Here is a 19,243-nt window from a genome sequence, read left to right as displayed (position 1 = left end):
CACCCTGGCTGGTTTGGCTCAGCCATTAGTGTTGGCTCGTGGACCAAAGAGTCATGGGTTTGATTCCAGTCAGGGGCACGTACCTTGGTTGTGGTCCCCGGCCCTGGTCAGGTCGTGTTGGAAGCGATCAGTTGATGTGTCCCTCTCACACTGATGTTTCGCTCTCTCTTCCTCCCTCCCTCCTTAAATTCCTCCCTACCTCTCTGTCTGAAAATCAATGGAAAAATATCCCTGGGTGAGGATTAAAATAAAAAAAAAACAAAAAACATTTAAAAAGAACGAGGAAGATGGACAGGGCTAAATATCTATAATGGAATTTACATTACTTCTCCTTTAGCCTTCTGATGCTCTTCTGGTTAATCACTGTTTGATGCCGATCCTCCTTCAGGGTGGATGTGTGAATTCCTTGGGTAGCCTTGTGTGTGGGGAGTGGGGTCTTCTAAGATGCCCTAATATGAGGGACTAAGTCCAATTTCAATTGTTCCTAATCACTTCTCAGAGTATGTTCCTGAATATTCACCACAAGGCTTCTTATTGCTGACATACCAATGTGGCCACCTTGGGCTTGGAATGAGTAGGACAGCTCAAGACTTGTTATCTTCCATGGGATCCACTTGGTCTTCTTCCTTTCTGTTCCTCACAGTGGTAGGTTAGACTTCCCACAGCTGTCCCTCTTTCTGTCTTATCCTCCTTTTCCCATTGTTCAAGACAGTACTGAGATCAACAAGTCCATTTCATAAGGAATGTCCAACTAGGAATGAAATACCAGTTTTCTTTTTTTTCCCCACAGGCATTTCTCAATGAATAATTGTCTTGAATTTTACCCCCTGCCCAACCACCCCAACTGGCAATAGGTGTAAGGGTGGGAAAAACAATAATTATTCCTTAAAACTCCAACTCTGTTTGTTCCTCTTTGGATTCAGATGTTTTGATCCCCCAAAGCATCAATATTTAATAAGGCTGGTGACCATATCTTGGATTTCTTGTATACCCTGAAATAGCTAGCACAGTGTTTGGCAAGTAGATATTTTCAAAACCAATCATTTATTGGTAAACAGACAACATAGTGCAGCAGAATGAGCTCTGGGCCAGTCATCAGCATAGCAATGTAGCCTTGGGAAATGTTGCTTAACCTCTTAAACGTCAGTGCTTTGGTCTGTAAAATAAAAAAATAAAAAATAATGTTTTTTCTGTCTACTTTAAAAGATTGTTGAAGCTGCAAGTAGGATGTGAACAGTTTTTAATTTGAAAACAATGTATTACTAGTATTTCAGATACATTTAGGAAAGTCTGTTTACTCTTACTTTATAAAGAAAAGTACAGGCATTGAATGAAAAAAAGATTTTTAGTTTTACACACTTGAAAGAACAAATTGTTTATACCTTTTCAATGAAAAAATATTTTAGATTTTTTGGGGAAAATAAATTTATTTCAGTTGTTTATTAGACAAGGGTATTAAATTTGTTTGTTGTAAGACCAATGGCATAACTAGGAATATAATAACAAATCTAATTCTTGGATCTGAATATCTACTTGAATATTTCATGTCATTGTAAGATGAAAAGAGCAACTAAAGTTTGAAAAAAATAATTTTGAAATGTGGGTTTTATACTTCATTAAATCTAAAATCTGTAATTTTTTTAATTTAAAAAAATAAATAGATAGTTTTGCTTACTATGATTTGAACACAAAGAGGGAGTTGATGACTAGCAAAAACGGAACGCAGGATATTCTGCCGTGATATCTCCTTACAGATTCTCATTTGCCTAATATTATTCCAGGATATTCCAAATTTTACGTTTAGGGAGATCAACTCCCTTAGTATCTTCCAGGTTTATGACTATGAAAATTCATTGAAACATTTGAAGGGAATTAGGTACATCTTCTCCTGTGACTAATAATTCAACATAAAATGTGGAGTGGAGTGCACACCCAGAACTGTAACTACATAAATTAGATCAAGTTAAAATTTTATTTTCTCAACATTCTGCCTTGTTCTATTGAGGCTTGTGATACAATTCTCAAAGAGAAACAAATGCTAGCATATTCATATGGTATCATATCAAAATGAGAAAGAATGTGCTTTGTTTCACAACCTCTCTATTGTGGTAAGCAATACTGTGACCAGAGTAAGGAAATGCTGACTCAATATTTCACCATCCTAGAATTTTAACAATACCATAGACTATCTTACAGGGAATGTTGCATTTATTTTGGCATAAATAATTTAAGCATATCGTATTGCTCAATTAGTATTCACTTCCAGATTCTTGAATATGTTTACCACAAACACTTTGCTCCTTCCAGCTTAAATAATATATTACTTTAGGGACTAATTCTGTGGCTCTTACTTAAGAAATATAGTCCCAGAAGTAAATTCTGGGTTATAAATTTACTTTAATACCATCATTTCCCTCCAAATTATTGTGCTTTTCTCAGACCACATTAATAATGAAGATTTGTTGGAAGGGTACTGGAGGTGATCATTGTTTTTAATTTTTGAAATAGGATTTAGAATATAGTTTGTTAACATTTTTTTCTCAATTAGTTTCCTAAACACAGTCTTCTTAATACCTTTCTAAATGGATTTGTTTTGTTTTGTTTTTTACAATAGCTGACTTACATTTTTTGTTGTTTTTTGTTTGTTTTTTTATATTGAGGAAAGAAACTGGTGAACTACTTTTGGATAAATTATATATTTCCCTTGCTCTGATCTGAGTAGTTATAAAAAACACCCATTAAAAATAAGCTAAATCTATTTTCTGCTTTGGAAAAAAAAAATCAAAGCTTTATCAAGACAATAGGTGCATAGATGGTCTTTATATTTCGTATTTCACTTTTCCCCATCTGTGTCCAAGAAATTTCCATCTGCTGTAGCTTATTGCTTTGACTAATATTGCTTTTATTCCCATCATTCTTTCTCTTCCCCCAGCCACTTCCCTGACTCAGGTCTTCATTGCCTCTTTCACATTGAATTTCATCAGTTGCCAGACTGATTTTCTTACCTCTAGTCTCATTTCCTTTCAAAATGTTAGTGATAACTATTTGTGCTCTTTGACGATGTTTTCAATTTTTCTCTTTCCAGAACATGGTAAAGCCTCATTGTTCTGTCCTGTGTAAAATGTGAGATATGACGTGCCATTTTTTGATGGAAGCCTATTGCAGCAAGGGCTCATGTCTCCATGCCCCTTGCCTTTGTCATTATTTTTGGTGATAGTCATATGTGAAGATTCTACCGCCCCAAGTTCTTGAATGGGGATAAAATGCAAAAGTACCCTACCCCCAAACTCAAGACCCTTTTTGAACTGGCCTCTAAAAATTAAAACTAATACAAGAATTTAACAATGTGACAAACTTTTAAAATATGAAAATATATAAATATCCAGAATGTAATATGATAAATATTTTCAAGTAGAATATCAACAACATTTTTCCTTTTTTTACTATACACCATAACTATGCTCTTTATAGAAGTTTTAAATAATATCAGATTCTAGAAATTTGGCAAATTTAATTCAATATGGATTTTCCCTTAATAATTGACTGCTTTCATTCAGTCTCTATAATCAGTCAACTAACATTTATTGAGATGTAATGATAGGCACACAAACCTTTAGTTTTCACAGCGACCAGTAGGATAAGTAGCATTTACTGTGACAAATAGCAGGCACACGTGTATGGGGGTCTCTGAGAGCTGGACGGGACTCCTGCCTGGGCATTACTAGTTGTGTTACCTGAGACTGATTTCCAAGCAATCTGTGTCTCAAACCCCTCATTTACAGAGGAAGCATGAAAATCCGTAGCATAGACAGTTGTGTGGTTTAAATTAAATCATGCATTTACAGGGCTTGGCATAGAGGTGGAGCCCCGTCATTACCAGCTTCCATCAGTGTTTTGCAAATGATTAAACAGAGGCTCAGAGTTGAACACCAGATAAGTTTCTACACTTTTCCAGATTCTGGGGCTTTATATGTTCCGAGGTGATTTAAATTTCCTTTTTCCTTTCAGATGATCATTTTATTCATTTCTCTTTTTTGTGCTTCAATATCAATGAATGAGAGGGGCCATGCTGTGATTAGGGGAAAGGAGACTGCAAGGAGGCAGAGAGAGAAAAATGAGAGAACTCAAAGCCTTCTCTGGGTTACATGGAATCCTTAGGTGATGACTTGAAAAGCACTGCTAGAAGTATCACTGGTCACTTCTAAGAGATATGTATCCTTATGCATTTATGCATATAAGTCCTTTGGACATAACCAATGGACACAGACACTAGTGTGGTGAAGGCAGGGGGTCATGGGAGCAAGGAGGAGGGGGTCAATTGGGTAAAAAGGGGGACATATGTAATACTTTCAACAATAAAAGTACATTTTAAAAAATTAAAGGATGTTTATCCTCCTATCTATTTCACATAAGTGCTTTACTAAAGCATTTTCTTGCAACCACAAATAAAAACAGAAAACAAAACAAAACAAAAGAAAACTCTGCAAATTAAGGCTCATAAACATGTGGAAGATTCTTTCTTGTAATGGTCCCAAGGCAATATAACGGCAGTTGGGACTGGGTTCAGAAAAATAAAGAATTCAGATATTTCTTAAAGTTCCTATCATTATATTGTCAATAGTCTTTTCTTAACACTTTGAAGAGATAGGAATTAGTCTGTTAATATCAAACAGCCTTTGAAATGTAGGCTGTATCCTTATTAGTTAGAGAATCATTTCTTCCTCTTGACTAAAGAAATGTCACCATTTAGTAGTGGGACCCAAAGATCTTATCCAAGTCTTTACAATTTTTGAACTGTTATGTGATAATAAAAATTATGTTTTAATAAAACCAACAACATAAAGACCTAAAAAATGGTAATCATATATGTGAGGTAAAGAAAACATTTAAAAGTATATATGCAATATGAGCTTGATTTATTAGAAAAAAAATTCTGTAGATATCTATATGACAACAAATAAAGGTATTACTGTGGACAGCTCTGAAGAGTGATGTCCAGTGATGTTAGGTGATCTTCATTTTCTATTTCTAAATTTACAGTATTTTCCAAAGTTTGTATAATGAACCACATATTTTTATTGCTATTATAAATGTAATTTTATATATATGAGTATATATATACAATTTATCTATTTTGTATATTTTTAAAATTAGTCACCTTCTTGAACTGTTATTAGTTCTTTACAGTTTTAATAATTACTCAGTTAACTTATTATTTAGCAGGTCAGCAACATGTTAAGTAATAATCATTAACCATGTGTTAGTTCTGTTTTTGAAATTCTCTAATATTTCACTATAAGTATGTTAGCTCTTTTTTAATACATATCATTTATTAAGTTACAGAAACATTTTTAGACTTATATGTCAAATACCTAGTTGGCATCCTACTTGAATGTCTTGCCAGAGACTGTTAATTATTGTGCTGGAGATTGTTCATTTTTCCATTATGCTTTCTCTTTCTTCTCTTCCTTTTTAAAAAAAAAGATTTTGTATTGACTTTTAGAGAAAAGAGAAAGGAGAGGGGGGAGAGAGAAAGAGAGAGAAACATCGATTGGCTGCCTCCTGCACACCCCCTACTGGGGATTGAGCCCCCAACCTGGGCATGTGCCCTGACCGGGAATCGAACCAGAACCCTCTGTGCACAGGATGACGTCCAACCAACTGAGCCACACTGGTCAGGGCCCTCTTCTTCCTTTTAATAATAGAACCTCTGAGTTGCAGCTGAGCACATGGGTGTTCAGCTAGAGGCCATGTTGGGTATAAGTTTTGTCCAAGCGATGGGGCTGGAGTGATGTCTTCAACTTCTGGATCATGTTATTATAAGGCAGTTTGTCTTCTACTCTCTTTCTCTTTCTGCTGCCTGGACTCAGTCAACTAGCAGGATCTTCTATTTGAGATTCATGATAGAAGCTACTTCTGAAGATGGAAAAAAACTAATACTACATAAGTGTCTAACCTATGTGTCCAGAGCAGCATATTTCGTATCTTAATCTCTAGTTCCTCATTTCTCGCATCTTCTCTTCCCCAGAACTCCCCACTGCTGTGATGTAGACTTAATTTGATGGACCTATAGTCCATTCTGCAAAGTTGTCCCCAGAATTTCACAAGATAGCTCCAATCCAACCATTTCTTAACATTTCTCTCCCTAGACTAAACTAGTCTAATCTTCTAACTGTGCTGCTATTTCTATTCTGTGGTTTATAATATGTTCTCCACACATCAGAGTGCCTTTTTGTAAATGGAAATCAGATTATATAACTTTTGCTTAAAACCGTGTAATTGGCATCATTTAACACTTAAAATAAAATCCTGGCAAGAGAGATCTGGTCTCTGTCTTTTTCTCAGGCTATATCTCATATCCTTTTCTTTTTACCCTATTTCTGTCCACAAATATTGGTTTTTCTACAACCCTCAACATACACCATCCTTAGCCTCACTTTGGAAACTTTATATTTATTCTTCTTTCAGATATTCTCTTAGCAAGATCCTCTGCATAATTCAAACTTTTCTGAGATTTTTCTCAGGTGCCTTCTAAAACAGCTGCTTCTTTCTTTAACACTTTCCCCTAACCCTGTTATAGTTTTGATTATAGCACTTAGTATTACCTGAAATAAGAATATTTAGTCTTTTAATTTTTTATATTTAGTATTTTCCCCCTATAATATAAATTCTATTATAACATGGATGTTGTATTGCTTGTCCTGTATCCCCAGATCTGGTACATAGTGGATGCTCTGAAAATATTTGTTTAATAAATCAATATTTAGTATTATATAAAACTATTAAATAATTTTATGTTTCATATGTTGATATAATTTATTTATTAATAGATTTGCTATTATCCATTTATTCTTAGAATAAACCCTTTTTGGTCATGCTCCATTTCATTTCATGTTAGATAAATTTTTCTAGTATTTTTGTCAATATTTAGAAGACAATTTTTCCTGGAAAAGAAAATTATAGTGATTGTCTTTAAATATTGAGAGGATTGATGCATAGGAGAAAACATACATTTTGCTACATTTGAATGGCAAAACTAAGACTAGTGGCCAGAAAGATTTAAAAAGCCAATATAAGGAACATTTTTAGAGCAATTACGTTGCTGAGAATCTGAATGGCCCACTTTTTAATTTATGAATTCCCTCTGATTGGCAGTGTCAGAAAGAGGTAGGAGGGACATATTCTAGGGGTGCTTCAGAAACATTTCTGAACTGGTGGGGGTTTGTAAAAAAGAGATTTCTACATTTTTCCCCCAAAGAGCCCAACTGAAGTAGGTCATCAAAAATATTTTTGAAGTGGGGAAACACTACCTTGGAGACAGAAAATTTTAAATCTCTCTTAGAATAAAGAAGCATAAGAACTTTATATCCAAACAAGTGTTTTGAAAACTCTCTGTCCTGCCCATGAAGTAAAGTTTCCATAGAACCCCATTTAATTAGAATATTTTGTTTCTCTGAGAATAATGGAGATGTACTTTCTCTCCTTGTTCCTTCATAGTATTCCAGAATGCTTGTCCAAAGAATAGCTGTTTACAAAAATTAGCATATTGCTTTTCTGTCCCTTGAAAATTAGCATCCCTAAGTGGCTAAAAGATTTTTCTAGCTTCCAAGGGTCTCTATAGCATTCAGCAGAGTAACTCAAGCTGAATAAATTTTTTTTTTTCTGACACAAATTTGTTGCTAAGCAGAAAATTTGGTACCTCTAATTATGTAAGACTATTTATCCTTCTCCCTGAGAAACTCCTCAATTTTCACAATGTTAGAGAGCCCCAAACTCAGCCAAAGCATGCTTTCTGCTTCTTCCCAGATACTGGGCAACAGGGAGACTATGGGATGAAAAAAAATTAATTACCTTTGTCACTAGAGCCTAAAAAAAGTGCTCTAAAAATTAACAATGTCTATCATAAAATATTTAATGGTGTCAGTTTTAAATATCTTTATTTTAAAGGACAGGTATTATCTTTTCCACTAATTGTAGGTGTTAATAAAACTTATAGTCAGGAATTCAGAATAGTTAGAAATGACATCTCAAATAAAATTATTATTTTTTAATTTAATTTATTGGGATTACATTGGTTAATAAAATTGCATAGGTTTCAAGCGTACAATTCTATAATACATCATCCGTATATTGTCTTGTGTGTTCACCATACTAACTCTAGTCTCCTTCCTTCATCATTTGTTCCCCCCACCCCAGTTACCCTCTTCTACCTGGCCTGGCCTCTGGTTATCATTATACTTTTGTCTATGTCTATGAGTTTTCAAATGATATTTATAAGCTGCCATTACATTGACTTTGCTACAAAGGTCAGTCTTTCAAATTTTGTGACACACTTTTGTGAGTATACATTTCTGGTCTTCTTAACCATCCTATTTAATCTTGGGTCTAGAAGTAACACTTCTAGGTGGAGTTACTTCACCCCTGAGAAACCTGTAGGTCATCACTCCTGACTTCTTTCAGCATAGTAGTGATGGGATTACAGATCATGTTATCTCTTTCTGTTGGTGCTTCCTGCTCAGCAGTCTGATGATTAACCAACCAGTTAGAAAAGAACGCTCTTTTTGTCTTTATTATTGATTATAACTTATTAGTTTCTCTTCTTTAACATGACCTTATTGTAGAGGGATCCATCTGAGTTTCTTAGAAGACATTTTGAATTCTCTACTTTGTATTTCTCAACCTCTTGAAACATGTGTTTAATATTGTCCTTTGTTATAGATTATTTTAATATTGTCGTTTTGTCTATACTCTTATCAGTAGCATACATTTTAATAATGCTATTGGCATTAATGTCCAACAAATTAATTTGTATATCTGTGAACTCAAATTTGTCAACAAATTCTTATCTGTGGTTAATGCCATCTTACATTTATAAATTTGAACAAAAAACATTAAGTTGGTTAACTGAGTAAACAATATATATTTTTGTGTGTGCTGGGGTGGGGAGTGATAGGCATTTTATGCCTGATAACAGCAGTTATTATTTCACCATCAGCCCTAGTATCAGAGAAAATTATGTGTGACATCTAAGAGGAGCAAATCCTGAATATTTTTAGAATTATAACCATACAAGCCAGATAGGAATCTCTATACCAAATAAAGAGCCTGAAAGGAATTCATGCTCTAGTTTGACTTCTTGTCATTAAGAAATAATTCTATAAAAGTTTCTGAATTCAGTAGAAAAATTTAGTACTACCAACAAGTTAATGTCAGATTCGTGCTTCCTTTCATTTCATACCTTCAAAGACCTTTCACCGATTTCAGGAGGAATGGATGTATACAAATCAATTTCTACATGAACCAGTCAATTTATACTGCATTGGATATTGGGAAAAACAATTTACATGCAAAATGTATAAACTTTGTGGAGGTAAAACTAGACTTCTTGTACTCCTTGATGTTCTTTTGGTGCTTGAACTTGCACTTGGCAACCAAATGGCCAATCTTTGATTTTTCAAGTTCTTCTCCACCAAAGTGTGTCTCTGCAGGTCTAGACTTGACTTTGAAGATTCCATTTGCAATAAAAAAGTTTCTTCCAAGGACCAAATAACTACTTGACTCCTTAGAGCAATATTCTTGTCCAAGAAATAGCAGGGAGAGTTAGCTCTTTCCTGATTAATGTTCATATTAAATAAAAGATCACTTTATTCTCTTTATAGAGAAAAAAGAACAATTTTGGTTTAAACATAAATGACAGAGAGGCATGATTTGATATTTAAAATGAAACAAATTTTAAATTTTGAAGAAATAGGATTGATTCTTTCTCATGGTCTATTTTGTTTAGTTTTACCTTCCCAGTGTTAAACGGTCATGTAATTAAACAGTTTTTCAAGCTTTCCCTTCTTTATTCACATTTGGATTAATGTGAATAATGTAAATCAATATTTATATTTGAATACTGATCTAGTTCTTTATTTTCTATATGAATTTTTTATATATAGATCCAATGCCTTAGTAACAAGAAATTAAATGTTAAGTGGAATTCAACTGAAGGTCATTTTGTCTTGTTATATTAAGGCAGAACCACAAAATGCCACACTTGATGAGAGTTGACTTTCCATATAATTTTCTACCTAGTGATATAATTTCCTTATAATTTTCTTTTTTTTTTCTGAGCCAGCTTTCTTATTAGCAAAATGTGTATTTGGCAGCAATGTATTTGTCTTTTTAAACATGTGGTGGAAAAAAACTCCACTCACATTTCAATTATCAGCAGATTTAGTATATAATGTATGGTAAATGGTTGATGAATCTGCAGTTTTGGTCTTGATTGACTCACCTACAATTTGTCCAACTAAGAGACCTTAGCAGGTGTGGGGAAATATAGTAGGTGTTGAAGGACATGCAGACAGAAAAAGGAAAAAATATCAAAACCAAAGACAATAGGTGACAATCACCTAAATTCCTCATGGTGGTGATTTACTACATCTGGAAATGCTGGGCTTTTCAACTTTTTCCTTTCTATGCGGAAATTATGAGGAGAGAACAGAATATAATATGCCAGAATATGATATAAAAAATGAGATGAAAACAGACAATAATGTGACAAACCCACTTCATTTTCTATATGAAACAACATCAAAATTGATATTCTATTGACTAAAGTATTTCCAACAAATAATGAGACAGAGAGGGTCTTTCTCAATATGTATTTAGAAAGCAACGTAATTCCTAATTAAATATCTTATTATTTATAATATTATGGAAAATGCTTAATTTGGTTGCCTTTGTTACCTTAATATGAAACATTGGCTCTTTACTCCTTCTCACTTGTCATGTCATGTCTTATCTTATTATATTGTTGTTCTCTGGGACTGGGAAAATAAACGAGTAAGTGAGAGATTTATAATTTTTTAAATATGTAGTTTAGCTATAGAAATTCTGGCTAAATGTAGATCAAGTAAATACAGATGAGGAGACTATTAGCAAGAATGATTGCAAAGAGAAGAGATAATCACTCAGTAGAAAAACTTAGAATATGTAGTTTAGAGACCTGGATTTACTCATAGATTTACAACTAAATATCTCTTCTTCTTTTTACAGTTATCCTCTCTGAGTCTTTGTTTGTTTTTTTTAATATGCAAAATGTGGTTTTGAATTTCTAGTAATTCAAATGTTTGCAAAGGATGTGGGACATAAACTATAAAAAACAGCTACAATAACAAGATAACCTTTTCCATAGGTAGCTTACTGGGTTGCTGTCTGAATTGAGGTCAATAATATAGATATTTATAAACTGCAAAGCACTAAGTAAAGCCTATTTTAACAAAAAGATGACTGGAGAATGCTGAGAGAGAGCATTAGACTGAAAACTCCAATGAAGAGTTTTGTGATTATAAAGCTTGTTGGGGTACTAGGAGGAGGGCCTGGTAAGAAATGAGGAATCAGTTTAAATAACACAGAGTTGGGTACAATTGAATTCCATTTTGTAGTCTTAGTCTTAGATTTATACCAGTATAATGATACACCTTAAAAACTGCAAAATGCTTGCATAAACATGGTTTAATTTTATTTATTTTATCTTTGCAAGATGGATATGTTATAACCCAAATGACAGATGAAACTGAGATACTCAATAGGTAAATGCCTGAGCCAAGGCCACAAAGCTAAGGAATGTCAGTGCCAGTATGAGAACTTTGGATTCTTAATTTCAAGGTAATGTGATTTCTGCCACATTGTCAGTGATGGTTTCGATATGGGATGATAAAGTAATAGATATGGGTATAATTTGAAAATGCCTGGACCAAATATCTATTTTTCCTAATCCATCATTTTCTGCCAGAAGAGCACTGAAGCCAGGAAACGGCTTCCTCAGTGGGAATGAGAAAACGAAACCACTTGAATCATATCTCAAAAGTTCAGCCCAATCAAAGCAACATTCAACAGCAGGCAAATAACCACAGTTATGAAAGTCCATACAAGTATGCCAATAAATGATAATATTTACTAAATGTCCCATTAAAATGACATTGAGATCTAGTCTTTTGCCTACATAATTCCAACGCTGCCAAATTTAAAGATGGCAATTATGATAACAAATAACAAAATGCTCAGAACTAGGAGGGAGAGAGAGAGGGGGAGAAGCATTTCTTTCCTGATAAAAACTGTGCTATATCTACATAGTTAAATCCCAATAGAAAAACATTACCAAAAAAATTCTCGGATAATTACAAAGATTTCAAGATAAAGTATTTTAGAAAATATTTAATGCTGTAAAATCAAGGCTTAACAGAACAATTTGGACACGTTTAAAGAGTGTGTGATTTGAACTGCATATTAAAATACTTGTATTTGAAGGGTTTAGATTTATTTCATACTTTTTATGGTTTCTTTTTTCTTATTTATTTTTAATATAATTTTTGTTACAGATGTTTCTTCTTTTCCCCCTCAGACACCCCACCCCCAAGCATTGTTGTCCATGTCCATTGGTTATGCATACATGCATATAAGTTCTTTGGTTTATCTCATTCCTCCCCGGGCCCCCTACTCTGAAGTTTGTCAGTCTGAACCATACTCCTTTCTATGTCTCTGTGTCTATTTTGTTCATCCGCTTTTTCTGTTCATTACATTCCACAAATAAGTGAGATCATGTGGTATTTGTCTTTCTCTGATTGGCTTGTTTCACTTAGGATAATACTCACCAGTCCCTCCATGTCGTCTCAAAGGATAAGAGATCTTTCTGTCTTATAGCTGCATAGTATTCCATTGTGTATATGTACCACAGCTTTTTTATCCACTCATCCATTGATGGACACTTGGGCTGTTTCCAGATCTTAGCAATTGTATATAGTCCTGCTATGAACATAAGGCTACATATATTCTTTCTGATTAGTGTTTCAGGCTTCTTAGGATATATTCCTAGAAGTGGGATCACTGGGTCAAATGGAAGTTCAATCTTAATTTTTTGAGGAAACACCATATTGATTTCCATAGTGGCTGCACCAGTCTACATTCCCACCAGCAGTGTACTAGAGTCCCCCTTTCTCCACACCCTCACCAGCACCTGTTGTTTGATGATTTGTTGATGGCAGACATTCTGGCAGGTGTGAGGTGATGCCTCATAGTTGTTTTATTTGCATTTCTCTGATGACTAGTGACATTGAGCATTTTTTCATATGTCTCTTGGCCATTTGTTTGTCCTGTTTGGAGAGGTGCTTATTTAGGTCCTTTTTCTTCTTAAATACAGGGAAACCAAAGCTCAGACAGGAAAGACAAGACTTGCAAAAACATGTAGTCATTAAATAGAGGAAACAGAGATTGAGATTGAATCTGAGCATTTGGACCCCTAAATTTTTGTGCTTAGTCATAATGTCATACTGTCATGATTATGAATATTGAATCTCATATTGGGCATGAATATGGGGAAACTATTAGAAATTACAAATGCTTGTTTGTCCTACACTGAATATTCTACATAGACTGATACTATTGTACCTTTAAAGGTCAGGTTGTGTTCTTGATTTTTTTTTTTTTTTGGTCTTATGCTTATTGACTTGTTTCTTAAGTAATTTTTCCTTCATAGTCCAGAAGAGAGTTTTTTCTTCTCTGTACTTCTCTTCTGTAGGTTGAGAAATCATATAACTTTTTCTTTTTTAGAATTCTGGGTAAAACAAAAGTAAATACACCAGAGGAATTCTTCTCTTACTAAAATATATAAAATTAAGGCTTGAGCTTCTGAAGCAAGTTATTAATTCAATAAATACTTATTAAATGTTGGGTGTTAGGTGGTATATAAAAATGGGGAAGATTTTTTCCTTACTCCATAGATCTATAATCAGGTCATACAAGGTACAATATTATACATAGATAAAAATCTACAAGATGGGCTGTGTGTTCAAATTAAGGAATACTCATATTTGAGTTAGGAAGAAGATGGTACAAAAATTGTAAGCACACTAAATATTTCTTGAGTTGAATTGAGTAAAGGAGGTAGCATTTTCCCAAGATTAAAAGGTCTTAAACAGTATAAAGAGCAGATAATAAAGGGTAGCAAAAATTCAGCAGTAGGAAAGTTTATGTTCTCAATAAATGTCTTCCGAATAGAGTTGAAATAAGTTGTTTTAGTCTGTAACCCTCCCCTTACCACATACCTACTCCATTTCATACTGTGCTGAAATTGAGTAGAAGCTATTTCTGTAGTATTTACTAGTGTGGTGGATTGTATTTTCCAAAGATGGCTGAAATAATATTTCCTACCACACATCATCTTCAGCAAGGCAACAATAGAACACATTTCTGGACCGCAGAAAGCAGATGAAAGTGAATGGATGACTAAACACAGCAAAAGAAGCTGTGGTCCAGAGCACTCTGTGTCAGGGCTGCAGGGGAGGGAGGAGTCGGTCTCCTAGTGAAAACCTGGGGGTGAAGAGTGGAGTTTAAATCAGAACCATTGAAGGTATCTTCATGGAACTACTTTTCTGGTCCTGCCCCTCCCACCTGCCTATGCTTATGTGCTAAATGACAAGCAGCCAGGCTTTACCCCGACACAAAAACAAAACAAAACAAAACAATACAGCAAAAAACTCTCTCTAGAGCAATTGAACACATTTTCTGAAGAACAGCTGAGGTTACCTAATATAGGTTTTGGTGTCAAATTAAACCCTGTTTATGTTGACATCTGGGAACGCAAACCTTTAAGGAGACTTCTCATCTGCACTCTACAACTTGAAACTTACCCTATGACCAACTCTGCCAAATGACTCAGACCTCTGTCTTCCTTCCCCTTCAAAAATAGGTATACAAATTCAACAGCAGAAAGCACCACCCAGCTATGTTGAGTCATCAGCCTATTCATTAGTTGTTAAATATAAAAGGACATTTAGAGATCATTAGGCATGTGAGTAAAACCAGCAGCATAAAAGATAAAAATTAGCCAAACAGCATAACCCAGAGCAGAGATAATTCAGGGGAAAGAAGAGAATGTTAATAATTGTAATTTATAGTTAAGAAACTGAAAAGTTAAAAAGAGAAAATAGAAGGGGTTCTTAGAAATTATAAAAAGAGATAAATTGCCAAAATATGGTTTAAATATGGAGCAAAATATGGAGCTAGAATATAAAATTAATAAATTATTCCAATATATAGATAGAAAATCTGAAAAAAAGATAAAATAAATTAAAAATTACTCTAAAGGCCCACAGTTTGAACATCTCCCTAGATAAGAGATCCAGAAGAGAGAACATACATGTGAAAGGAAGCAAATGATCAAAGAAATAATAAAATGAAATTTCCCAGAGCTGAAGAAAGGAAACATCTTCTGACTGAAAATGTTTACCATAGACTAGCCAGCATACATAAAATTACATCATCATTATTTTCCATTCACAATTAATAAAGACAAGATTCCAAAATTTACCAGAAAGATGATGAAAACAAGGAGAAAATAGAGGCAAAGGAGGAGAAATCTTGTTTTCAATCAGTTGGTGGGAGAATGGAGACTGGTGAGAAAACAATGAGAGCATGCTTCTAAAGTCCAGAGGGGAGCCCTGGCCAGTTTGGCTCTGCAGTTAGAGCGTCGGTCTGCAGACCAAAGAGACCCAGGTTCGGTTCCCACTAAGGGCACAGACCTTGGTTGCAGTTTGTCATGTGAGAGGCAACCACATGATGTGTCTCTCTCACATTGATGTTTCTCTGTCTTCCTCCCTCTCTTCCTCCCACTCTATCTGAAAATAAATGTAAAAATGTCCTTGGGCGAGCCTTAAAAACAAAACAAAACAAAACAAAAAATAAAGTCCAGAGGGGAAAAGATTTTGAGTTTATGATTCTGTACACAGCCCAAATTGTCAACTGAGTGTGAAGGCCAAATAGAAATATTTTCAGACAGTCAAGATTTGTGACAGCTTACCATCTATGCATCTTTTTTCTTGAGAAACCTTTTAAGATGTTACTCTAGTAAGGTGTAGGAGAAAACCATGAAATTAGAAAATATGAAATGCAAGAAAGAATCTAACTCAGAAGCCAGAAAGAGAAATGTTTGCATGTGAGCTGTGCAATCTAGAACACAGCTATCTCAGGGTGAAGAAGGGGACTGGTGGACCCAAGACAGTACAAGATTAAGTGATTGGACAATTCTAGAACATTGTGAAGACAGATTATTCTTTCATCAAGAGGCAATTTTGTTTAATCAACTTTTGTTTGAATTCACATAGAGAAAATCTTAAATTGGTTTAAAACACAAATAATATAACTCAGAATGTAAAACATTTCAGTGATTCTGGTTGCACTTAGAATAAATTCTAAAGCTTTTGCAAAATAAACTATATGTCTGACTTCTCTTCAACTTTTATTTATAGAGACTCTTGCCACATTCTCAGCACCTCCCCTACCTAAAGGAGGTTCCTTACCATTATCACCATCCCTACCAGCCTCCAATACCGTTTTCTATTTCAGTTGAATGTTTATAATATCATTCATTCTACTCATCACAGGTGCAACAATTCTTTCTTTTTAAATTGGGGTTTGCTTTTTATTTTTTGTTAGAATGTAAGTTCAAGGAACAAGAATGATAGAAAAATCTGTCTTGTTCACTGCTATATTCTTGCTCTTTGCTCAGTGAATGGCACTTGCAGATTTCTTGATTTGCTGAACAAATAGCCTGACCTGTGTGAGTCCTTGCATGATTTTGGAAGCAAGGATGACATATTTGGGTAAAGAACAGAATGGACCTCACTCAGTTATTGATCATTCAATTTTTCTAGTAGGTTAAGAACCCAAGACAGTCATATGTGAGGTTGAAACACACTACAAGTTTATATATATATATATATATATAATATACATTCTCAGTGACATATTGATAAGTGTCTTAACGACATCTAAAAAATGACCTTTTTAGCCCTGGCTGGTTTTGGTCAGTGGTTAAAGCATTGGCCTGCGGACCAGAGAGTCCGAGGTTCAGTTCCTGCTAAGGGCATGTACCTTGGTTGCAGTTTGTCCCCAGCCCCAGTTGGGGTTGTGTGGGTGGCAACCACTGGATGTGTCTCTCCTCACATTGATGTTTCTCTCTCTCTCTTCCTCCCTCTCTCCCTCCTGCTCTATCTGAAGATAAATGCAAAAATGTCCCTGGGTGAGGATAAATAAATAAAAAATAAAATAAGAAATGACTTTTTTAAAAGATCATAGAATTTGAAGGAACCTTGCTGTCTTTAGAAAAAAATTCCCAAATTTGGGCTGTCATGTAGGAACATATTTAATACTTAAACTTGTACAAAAGTTCAGACCCAGGAAAAAGTGGCTGGGTTGCAACAAAGCATTGAATAAATGAGCTTTCTCACATTTAAAAAGATATAACAGGTTATTAAGAATGATTTCTAAAATTAATAAGAAAGAATAGTGTGGAATTCTTACAGCAGAATTATAGCTGGGCTCATTTTAATGACCATAAAAATGAACAGGATGCTATTCTGACAGTGTACTTCTCCTCTATTACACCCAAACTTGCTGAGTAAAAGAGTTTTAAAGTGGATGTAGACAATGACCTCATCAAGTACGATGCCAAAAATGTATTTTTAATAAAACAATAAAAACTCTCATTGTGTATGAGATGACAGGCACTGTGCTGAACCATCAACATATATGACTTCAATGAATTATCCTAAAGAACCTTTGACTTCATCCTCATTGTACAGATAACCATACTCAGGGATGTTAAATTAGTTAGCCAAAATCACCAATTTTTAAGTGGTATAACCAGGCTACTAATCTAGGGTGTGATGTTAACAAAGGTCAAAATCAAGTTGATAAAAAATCAAGGCAATTAAATGAGAGAGAATAATCTTTTCTAAAATATTTATTCCGTAACTGAAATAATCTGAATTCACAGTTCAAAATTACAATATCTTTCATGGTTCCAAGAGTAAAGTAGCAAATTATGTGCTAAAGTCATCAAAAGTAAAGTGATAGAGAATTCAATGGATTTGATAATAAACTTTATTATAACATCCAAGAGTTTTAATAAATCCTTTCTTCTACTAGAACAAAGGTTTAAAAAAAAATAAAACAAGTAAAGAATGTTTTTGCTGAATGGTATTGTTTTTATAAGAATAAGATTTAATATCATTATTTTTATAAGAATAAGATTTAATTCCATTAAATGCACAGGGAAAACCTGTGAGGAGGTAATATTTGTGTATTAGGTCCTAAATCAACTAAATATTTAGTGGTTAAATATTATTTTTAGTGCTTACCTCATAATAAAAGCAAAAGAGTGTTCTAACCTTCATTATCTGATTTTTACAATTTAGTATAATTTAGGTCTTTCTTCAAAGAGTAAACTCAGCTTAATTCTGGCTGCTTAGTATATACATGGAAATAACACTAAGCTCTTAGCTGCCTTTTGCCATGTTCCCCAATGATGTATCTAGGTGTCTAAAGAGACTATTTAATGTAACTGATCCCAAAACAACTCTCTCTTTTGATTTTCAATATATTGTGAGTCTTTGTGTTATAAAATTTAACTTTATCATAATATAGTACCTCTGTGTAAAAGTTCACAGCGCATAATAAACACATTCCTATCAAACATTTCCTACAAAACATACCTACACACCCACACTCACACCCATCTCAACCATTAGTCACACAGTCTGGCAGTCGAACATTAGAGATTTGCTTTTTTTTTTCAATACTCAAATCAAAACTTTCTTAAGTAATATGAACTATGAAATAACAATTTCATTCATGCCTGCATCTAACTTTTCTATAACCAAAAAAATAGATGCTTCTTTAAAAATATTGGGACTGCAAAATATAAGAAGTTATTACTATTTAGATTTCGGCAGTGAAATTAGTTTAGCAAATAACTTTTCTCTATTACTGTTAAGAGCCCAGCATTAATGGGGTGAACTTTTCCTTTGCAGTATTTATATACTCAGGTGTCATTTTTTGAGATGGAAATTGTATGGGTTCAGAAGCACTGGGATGTGCAATATATAGATGTAAAGATTAAGAGGAGAAGTAATAGCTAATTTCAAATAAATTTGAAGGACGATAATATGATTTGCTTTATTCTACTGAAAGCTATAAAATTAGTGCCATCAAAGGGTAAAGTTTGGGCTCAATATAAGGAGGTGTGTCCTAGTAGTCAGAATTGACCAGAACTAGTTGTAATGTATTGAGAGAAGTAAGTTTTTTATGACGTGTTCAAGAAGAGGCTGACTGTTAATTTCTCAAAAGTGTTCTAGAAATAATTTCCTACCTGTAGAAATTTGGTTGGATCAAGTGATTGTTAATAACCATACTGTTG

Source organism: Molossus molossus, unplaced genomic scaffold (genome assembly GCF_014108415.1).
Source record: "Molossus molossus isolate mMolMol1 unplaced genomic scaffold, mMolMol1.p scaffold_m16_p_8, whole genome shotgun sequence".
Taxonomy (NCBI): domain Eukaryota; kingdom Metazoa; phylum Chordata; class Mammalia; order Chiroptera; family Molossidae; genus Molossus; species Molossus molossus.
This window is presented reverse-complemented; position numbering follows the sequence as displayed.